The 9,824-nt window shown below is 40.6% G+C and overlaps 2 non-coding genes across 2 annotated transcripts; one reads left to right on the top strand and one right to left on the bottom strand.

The window, feature by feature from the left end:
- Positions 1-2,870: 2,870 nt before the first annotated feature.
- LOC120109395 (small nucleolar RNA R71) lies at positions 2,871-2,976 on the top strand. The gene has a single exon (XR_005510291.1). It is a non-coding gene; the product is annotated as a small nucleolar RNA R71 (small nucleolar RNA).
- Positions 2,977-9,139: 6,163 nt separating this feature from the next.
- Positions 9,140-9,249, bottom strand: LOC120109396 (small nucleolar RNA R71). The gene has a single exon (XR_005510292.1). It is a non-coding gene; the product is annotated as a small nucleolar RNA R71 (small nucleolar RNA).
- Positions 9,250-9,824: the final 575 nt, after the last annotated feature.

The following is a 9,824-nucleotide window of genomic DNA, read 5'->3' as shown; positions in this document are numbered from 1 at the left end:
TCTATCTGGGCAACACTTTGGCTTTATCTACTTCTATGCCCCTCTTGGACACGACGTGTCCTAAAACTATGCCTTCTTGAACCATGAAATGGCTCTTTTCTCAACTTAATACTAGGTTGGTCTCCTTACATCTTTTCAAAACTAAGGTCAAATTATCCAGACAATCGTCAAAAGATAGGCCAAAAACTGAGAAATTATCAATGAACACTTCTAGAAAGTTTTCTACCATATCTGAAAAAATGGCCATCATGCATCGTTGAAAAGTTGCGGGTGCATTGCATAGTCCAAAAGGCATCCTCCTATATGCAAATGTCCCAAATGGGCAAGTAAAAGTGGTTTTCTCTTGATCGTTCGGGTAAACAGGTACTTGATTATATCCAGAATAACCATCTAAGAAGCAGTAGAAACCTTGACCAGCCAACCGTTCCAAAATTTGATCTATGAAAGGTAGAGAAAAATGGTCTTTCCTAGTCATCGAATTAAGTTTTCTGTAGTCAATACACACGCGCCAACCCGTGGTTGTGCGTGTTTGTATCAATTCTCCTTCCGTATTTTCAACCACAGTGATACTTGCTTTCTTGGGTACCACTTGTGTCGGACTAACCCACTTACTATCAGAAATTGGATAAATGATTCCGGCATCTAATAACTTCACCACTTCTTTCTTGACTACCTCCTTCATGTTAGGATTGAGTCTTCTTTGCATTTCTCGGGTGGACTTTGCATCATCTTCGAGATGAATTCGATGCATACAAATAGAGGGGTCAACCCCTTTCAAATCGGCTACAGACCATCCTATGACATGTTTATTCTCTTCTAGCACCCTTAAAAGTTTACCCTCCTGTTCAGTAGATAAGTTGGCCGCGATGATTACAGGGAGGGTATCTTCTGGTCCTAGAAAGGCATACTTAAGAGTTGTCGGAAGTGGCTTTAACTCAAGTTTAGGTGGAGAATCAATGGAAGGACAAAGTGGTGTGCTAGCAATGGGGGGAAGGGGTTCAGGTCGGATCTTCCAAGGAAGGAAACTCATAGGAGATTGATTGTCGAGCAAGATGTTAACTTCTTCTACGGTCTTGTCTATATCAAAGTTGTCAATGTCAAAATGGGCCAAACATGCCTCTAAGGGGTCATTTGCTAAGATATAGGGAAGGGCGTTCTCTACAAGATCATCCATTTCATCAATTAGGCAATACTCGTCTTTCCTCATATGTTGGTCAGCAGCATGAAACACATTCAACTTAATTTTTATGTTTCCAAATGATATATCCATTGCCCCAGTTCTACAGTTGATACATGCATTGGCTGTAGCTAAAAAGGGACGACCAAGAATCACAGAGATTTGTTTTTTAAGGTTGGGCACATGTTCCATGTCAAGGACGATAAAATCTACTGAAAAATAGAATTTGTCTACCTTGACAAGAACATCTTCAATCATCCCCCTTGGCATCTTCACCGATCGATCAGCCAATTGTAAAGATACCGAGGTAGGTTTCAATTCACCCAACCCAAATTTTTCATAGACTGAATAGGGTAGAAGATTCACACTTGCTCCTAGATCTAAGAGTGCTCGGTCGATGGAGTTATTTCCTATGACACAGGAAATAGTGGGAGCACCAGGATCTTTGAACTTTGGAGGGGTGTTGTGTTGGAGAATGAAACTTACTTGCTCAGTTAGGAGGACCTTTTTAGGCACATGTGTTCTAGATTTCCGCTTTTGGGTGCAAAGGTCTTTGAGAAATTTGGCATAGGAGGGAACTTGTTTAATGGCATCAAGGAGTGGGAGGTTGATTTTAACTTGTTTGAAGACCTCCATCATCTCTTCTAATGAAGTTCCCTTCTTGCCAAAGGGAGAGGGTGCATTAAGTGCTTCAGGAAATGGAGCCTTTGGAATGTGGGTTGTGGCAGATGGTGGACTAGCTGAAGAAGGTTTTGGGTTTTCATGTGATACATTCCTCTCCTCTTCTTCACCTTCCTTATTGTTACCCTTCCGAACCTTATTATCTATTATACGTCAACTCCCTAGGGTAGTCAAAGCATTGGCTTGCTCATGATTTAGTCGAGTTTCTTGAGCCACGTATTGTCCCCTAGGATTACTCATTGGTTAACTTGGAAGCTTATCTTCCTCTCGCTTGTTTAATGCATTGGCTAGTTGACCCATTTGGGATTCTAGCTTAGCAATTGATTGCATGTGAGAGTGCAATAGTTGTGTGTTTGCCTCCAAACCTTGAAGGGCAGTCAACACCTTCTCCTCAAAGGCTGTATTTCTTTGGGTTGGAGGAGGAGGGTGTTGAAATTGATTTGAGGGACGGTAGAGATGAAAATTCTGAGGGTTTTGAAAATTTTGGGAGTAGGGTTGGGTAGTATTCGAAGCTTGCTGCCTCCAAGAAAAATTTGGATGATTCCGCCATCCCGGATTATATGTATTGGAAAATGGATCATTACCCGGTCTGGGTTGTGTTTGAGCAGCATTGATGTGTTCTTGCACGAGTTCGGGGAATTGGGGTGCTGAGGGGCACTCATGAATAGGATGCGATGGGTTAGAACAGATAGCACATACTTGTGCTTGGGAAGAACTAACGACATGTCCTCCTATCATTAGTTGGTCAATCTTATGGGACAATGCATCTACCTTGCTAGACAGGTCCATAGAACGACTTATTTCACAAATGGCCCCTTTTCTTTGAAAATTCGGGGGTGCTTGACGAGAACATGAAGCATGGTGGAGGGAGTTTTCATTAAGATTTTCAAAAAGTTGCCATGCTTCATGCTCATTTCGAAGCATGAAAGTCCCCCCGCATGCGGCATCGATCATCTGACGGTTTCGTTCAGTCAAACTGTCATAAAAACATTGCACTAGCTGCCACTTAGGTATTTGATGATGAGGGCATTTATGGATTAGGTCCTGAAATCTCTCCCAAGTTTCATGAAATTCTTCTCCCTCGGTTTGGGAGAAGCTTGTAATGGCACGTCTAAACTGCTTTGTTCTTCCTATGGGAAAGTATTTTTTAAGGAAATCTTGTTGCATTTGATCCCAAGAACGAATCGAGTTGGCTTCTAAAGAATTCAGCCATTGTTTAGCTCTATCTTTAAGGGAGAAGGGGAATAATCTAAGTTTTAGAGCATCATCAGTAAAGTTCTGAATCTTGACAGTGGTGCAAATCTCAAGGAATTCATCTAGGTGTTTATATGGGTCTTCATTGGTGAGCCCATAAAAAGATGGGAGCATTTGGATCACACTAGATTTTATTTCATATTGTACAGCTGCTACTTCAGGTAATCGAATGCAAGATGGGGAAGTGTAAATGGTGGGAGCAAAGTACTCCCTCAGGAGTTTGGGTTGTTCTTCAGCCATCTCAGGAGGTGGGGATGATTCTATTGTTCTGATCTTAGCTCGAATATTTCTAAGGGTCCGTTCTATTTCAGGGTCAAAAGGTAATAGGTCACGTACTCTAGAACGACTTCCTTGCATACACTAGTACTTGATCAGTCAAGCAAGCAATAAAAGATAGACACATCAATCCTTGTATTTGTCCTAAAATCACTAGACAGCTCCTAACTGGTTTGAAGAGGGCACCTAAGCCTCCAATCCGGTCTAATGAACCGAGTTGACCAGGTAAGCTCCCAGGTAAGTGGAGGGATCACGATGCGTTCGCAAAGGTCCCACTTAAAACCCACTTGCCTCGAACAGATGAACTGTCTTCCTTATAGGGACAAAGCTTGCCTAGACATCAACTAAGCCACAGAGCGAAATTGGTGCAACTTTCGGTGATCTTCGTCCTATTGAGCTCGAATGTCCCTAGGAGCCAACGTCTAATTGATTTTAATTAAAGTGACACTATGTGAGATTGAGTTCACCTAAGTTGGGCAAGAGTCCGGTGATGAAGTCTGGCTCTTATCTTGTTGGGGTGATTGCCCTTACTATGTGCGGATTAATTTGTGTATGTGTATCAAGCATGCATTCACACTTTTGCTAAAATTAAAATCAAACAATCACCACAAAATTTCAAGCTAATAATTAATTTAAATAAGAAAGGTTTAGAGGTTACCAAAGGAAATTTCCGCAGCAATTTAAATTTTTTTAAGCAAACCTCTAAAGCATTCATTTTTGATAGCCCAGATCTCCTCTTCGATTCCTGATCAAATAAGACCAAAAGAAAAATAAAAAAAAAATAGTAGAAGAGAAAAAGGAGATAAAAAAAATTACAATAATAGAAAATATTTTTTTTTATTTTATTATATATATATATTTTGAAAGTTTGTTTTTAATTAATTAAATTTTTTTTAATTATAGGAAAAATAACTATGCTAGCAATCCCCGGCAACGGCGCCAAAAATTGATCGGTTCTTTCAATTTCAAAAATAAACCACGCAATAGCACGTATCCTGTAGGATAGTGATTATGGGTGTCGGTCCACAGGGATTGAAGAATAAGTTATTTTTCTTTTAAAAATAAATCAAGAAGAAGGATGTGCTAACTTGATTTAACTAAATTAATCTATGAGTACGAATTGAAATTTATCAACGTAAATAGATCTAGGGTTTGGAATCCACCGCGTAACATTGCATTAGGGACTGTGTTCTTAATTTTTATCTTTTGGAGAGGCATGCAAATTGGCTACAAGCCTTTTAAAATAAAAGCATAAAGAGTGCTAGGAAGATCCATCTTTGGTGTAGCATGAAGTGTCTACCTAAGTATGCTAATCTAGGATGCAGCACACTTCATCTTCCTAGGCATGAATCATCTTAGACTACTTTAGCAAACATGATTAGTAAGTGGCATGCTCAAGGTTTAAACATCATAAAAGAAATATTTCATTGAAGATAAGAATTTAAACAAGCTCCAAAATAATAAAGAAAGTAAGAACTACAATGGCCTGATACATTGCTAGGGCTTCATCCAGCCCTAGACTAGACGTTTAGCCGAGCATGGCTTCCGGACGACCTCCCATCTTCAAAAGAAAGCCTTCACCTCCCATCATTCCCAAAATATCACAAAATATTCTCTTTCCCTCCCCCCTTCTCTCTTTTTTTTTTATTTCTTTTCTCTGGTTCGGCTCTCTTCTTCTCTTCACCGAAACAGGGTCTCCCCTGTTTTTCCACAACCGAGCTCCCTCCTCCTCTTTTCTCTTCTTCGTCTTCCTCTTATAGCTCGCCGAAGACCAGCGATGGATCCCGAGAGAGGAGGAGGGCGTGATGCTGGGAATGATCTCGGGCGAAGATGGAGCTCGAAGCGGGTGCCGATCCGGAAGGAGCTGGGTTACCGTCTCATTGAATGCAGTCGGCTGGGATCGCGGTGAAGGCTGAATCACAGGGATTGGAGCTGGGAATCAATGGGAGGAACGCGGACGGCCGGATCTCGGAGAAGACGGAGGAGCTGCTCGCTGTGTGCTCGTTGGATGTGACTGGAACGGGCTGATGCAGAAGAGCTGGATCTCGGATGCTGGGAAGAGGGCTGGCCGCGGGATCGACGGGGAGACGCCGGAGGCATCACGGGTGGAAGAGGAGGCGGAGGATCTGGATCTGGCTGCACCGCGTGGGACTCGTGGCTGGAACGGGCAGCGGGGCGCTCTGTGAGGCGAGATCATGGGAAGAATAGATAGAGGGAGGAAGGAGATAAACAATGAAACAATTTTATTTATTTATTTATATATATTTTTTTATTATATTATTTCCCACTATTCATATGAATAGTGTTTTTACGGGATACTGTTCATATGAACAGTGAATCCAGTGATTCTCCCCAAAATTATTTTTATTTATTTTATTATATTAATTATCTTTTTTTTTCAATTTATAAATTTTATATGAAGGCTGGTAAGGAATTGGTTGGGAATTGACTTTGGATTTGAGGTGGGTTATGATGGTTGACTTGTCCTTGAGCCCATTGTCATTTAAATTTAATTCTTGCTGATGAGAGCACAAAAGTGCGTTATACACGTTGCTTAAATTAATATTATTGCTAACAAATAATGATAAAAGGGCTGCATTAATTTTATATTTTATTTTGCACAGATTATCATAAATCAGAGTTTAAATGTGCATTTGGTTGACTTCTAGCCTGATTGCACTGGAACAGAATTAAACCTAGTCAAGCACACTTGCACAGGGACATATGGCAGCCATCTGGAGGCAGCGCAAGATGGATCCACTAAGGGTCTAATTTCATCATCCAGGAGTATCCAAAAGCCCGCAACACCATCCACGTCTGCATCTGATGCTTCCGGACCCGTTTCAGCTCCAACGTCGCAGCAACTGTGATCAAAGCCTCCTCCTTCCGCGATCAGCTCCTTCTTCCACCTGAACCCGTGAAACTTCCCAGCATCCCGTCCACCGTGTCAGCCTTCTCCCACGTTCCCATCCATTCTAGCCGAGATCAGCGCCTCCCAGCCTTCCGTGACCAGCTCCCGTGCACAATCCCAACGTCCGCTTCCGCCCGTATCAAGCTCCCAGCATCCCGTTCTTCAGCCACACCTCTTCAGCATTCACAGGTTCTCCCAACGCGTCAACCGTGATCCGAGCGTCGATCCCACGCAAGTCCAGCTCCCGATTCGTCCGCTCATCCCACGATCGCCTCTCCCGTGATCAACCACCCTCTCCAGCATCCTCCCAGCCACGATCAACGTCCGAGATTCCTTTCCGTCCGCCCATCTTCACCGCGTGCGCTCAGGGGGGATCGGATACTATCTATAAAGCTCCCTCTCGGCTAAGAGAGAAGGGCATTCGGGGGAGGGGGAAGGCTCCGATTTGAAGAAGAAAATAGGAGGAAGAACAGGGAGCCGGCTGTTGCGGTTGAGGGAAAAGAGAAGAAGGAAACAGGGTATGCCCTATTTCCGAAAAGAAAAAGAAAAAAAAAAAGAATAAGAGAGGGAAAGGCTAGAGAGGGAAAGGCTAGTGTTTTTGTAATGGGAGGCTAACACCTTTGGTCAAGGGTGATGGAAGAACCCTTGATAGTTTGCTTTCTTCAAGTAAATTCTGAACGATTATTTTCTTTGATTTACATCTATTATATGCTCTTGGTTCTTGCATACTTATTTGTTAGATAGATCTTGTACGGTTTATATTTATTGATGCATGGGTTGTTTCGATTTTTGATTTATCGTAGACGTAACCGGCACGATAAATACTTGAGTGTTGAATTCATGTTTTCAAAGTATATATTCCATGCTTAGAACTATTCTATCTAATTAATCCTTAATCAAGAATCGCAAAAATTTAATTGTTGAAAATAACATTATCAAGGGGGAATCCAGATCCCTAGCCTTCTCTATATTCTTGAACGTTGTTTCATTATCTATTATTCTCTGCTTTTAATTTTTGAAAATCAACTAAAAATTACATCTAAAAATTACGCTAATAATCTATAGATCGTTTCCTGAGGAATCGACCTCGGACTTCCGAGTTATACTACTTGTGCGATTCTCCTGCACTTGGGAGAACAGTTTTATTTTTGCACCAAGTTTTTGGCACCATTGCCGGGGAATGGCTGAGTTATTAGTATAATTTTAGATTTAATTTTTACCTTAGTAGTTAGTCTTTTTCTTTTGAAAAAAAAAATTAAATCTTTACTACTATTTTCATTCCCTACATAGTCTACATCAAACTCTGATATCATAGAAATTAGCCGTCTAATTGGACTCACATTTGGTCAGCTAGTGTAAGACACATTGTTCGATAATCTGAACGGTCTGATTGACATTCTGACATTTTTAAGACCATCAGATTAATACGAAACCTTGCTGCTTTCTATTTTAAATTTTCTGCATTTAATTTTTTTTTTTAGAATTAGAATTTTATTGTTATCATATCTCATTAACCCTTGTTGCTAATTGAAAATTTAAGAAAAAAAAACCTTAAGAAAAGATCAAGGGTGATTATTCAAAAATAAAAAAAAGAGGAAAAACCTAAAATTTTAAAAATTTTAAATTTCAAAATTCAAATTTCAAATTTCAGACTTCAACTCATAAAATTTAAAAAAAAATAAATAAATAATTTGCTTGATCACCTATTCAATGAAATTTAATGTCATGTCATAAAACATTAAAAAAAAATCTCTTGATTGTTGCATATAGTATAAGGCATCAGCATAAAATATTCTAAGGGCTGAACCCATTTAAAAAGATAAGGTCGGGATTTCATCACTCGTCCTTAGCCCAAAAATCACCCCAGTGCATAAATATCCTAAGCTTAACTAAAATCAACTAGACGTTGGCCCCTAAGGACATTCGAGCTTAATAGGACGAAGACCACCGAAAGTTGCACCAATTTCGCTCTGTGGCTTAGTTGATGTCTAGGCAAGCTTTGTCCCTATAAGGGAGACAGTTCATCTGTTCGAGGCAAGTGGGTTTTAAGTGGGACCTTTGCGAACGCATCGTGACCCCTCCACTTACCTGGGAGCTTACCTGGTCAACTCGGTTCATTAAACCGGATTGGAGGCTTTGGTGCCCTCTTCAAACCAGTTAGGCGCTGTCTAGAAATTTAAGAAAAATATTAGAAAGTGAGGTGTAATGTTTTGTTGCATGTTTGATTGTGAATAGATTTTTGTTTTAGGGTGTCGTTTTAGGTTATCTTTAGTTGGTACTTATAATTAAAAAAAAGAAAAAAAGAGAGGGAAATATTTTGCATGCTAAAGTGGAATAGGGACGACACTGGTCGATTAAGTCGTACAACTTTAGATCATCCCTTAGGACATACCCCTAAAATTCCTTCGCAGTATCTCACACCTTGTGAGATGGCTGATTTAAATGAAGATGCGGGGAGTCACCACAATCGAGAACGAGAACCCCATGTTATGACTCTAAGACAATACCTACAACCGGCTAGGACTAGTCAGCCTTCATGCATAATTTTTCCTGATAATGTAGGACATTTTGACATCAAACTAGGGGTAATCCAATTGCTGCCCAAGTTTCATGGGTTAGAGTCCGAAAGTCCGTATCTTCATTTAAAGGATTTTGAAGAATTGAGCATTACATTTAGAGTGCCAAATGTCACCGAGGATGTCCTCAAGTTGACATTGTTTCCTTTCTCTCTAAAGGATAAGGCCAAAACATGGCTAAACTCTTTGCGACCTAGATCAATAAGAAATTGGCAAGATATGCAGAGAGAATTTTTGAAGAAGTTCTTTTCCACACAAAGGACCAACTTTTTAAAAAGACATATTAGCAATTTCCAACAAAAAGATAATGAAACATTTTATGAATGTTGGGAAAGATTTAAAGACCTTCTTCTCTCATGCCCTCATCACGGGTTCGAAACTTGGAGAACCATTAGCTTCTTTTATGAAGGTTTATCGCCACAGTTGAAACAGTTTATAGAGACCATGTGCAATGGTAGATTTTTAGAAAAACAACCTGATGAGGTATGGGAGTATTTGGATTCCCTTGCTGAGACTGCCCAACTTTGGGATAACGGGGATAGAAACAACAAGTCTTTGCCTAAGCCTACTAGCTATGTACAGGGAGGCCTTTACAACCTCAGAACTGAGGATGATCTTCACGCTAAAATGGCAGCCCTCACTAGGAAGGTAGAAGAAATTGAGCTTAGGAAGGTTGAGCCTGTCAAGACTATAGAGCTTAGAAACGAGTGTTGTGGTATCTGCGATATGTCGGGTCATACTACTACAGATTGCCCCACCATACCGGCATTCAAGGAAGTCTTACACGATCAAGCAAATGCTATGAACTCCTACCAAAAGCCTTATAACGATCCATACTCGAATACCTATAACCATGGTTGGAAGAATCATCCAAATTTTAGGTGGAGAAATGATCATCCTCAATAGTCACACCATTCAGCTCCTCCACCTGCACATCCTACTTTTGCAT

Source organism: Phoenix dactylifera, chromosome 3 (assembly GCF_051530095.1).
Source record: "Phoenix dactylifera cultivar Ajwa chromosome 3, Ajwa_hap1_PhDact_Kaust_v1.1, whole genome shotgun sequence".
Taxonomy (NCBI): domain Eukaryota; kingdom Viridiplantae; phylum Streptophyta; class Magnoliopsida; order Arecales; family Arecaceae; genus Phoenix; species Phoenix dactylifera.
The sequence above is the reverse complement of the archived record's forward strand: the minus strand, read 5'-3'. Positions and strand labels throughout refer to the sequence as shown.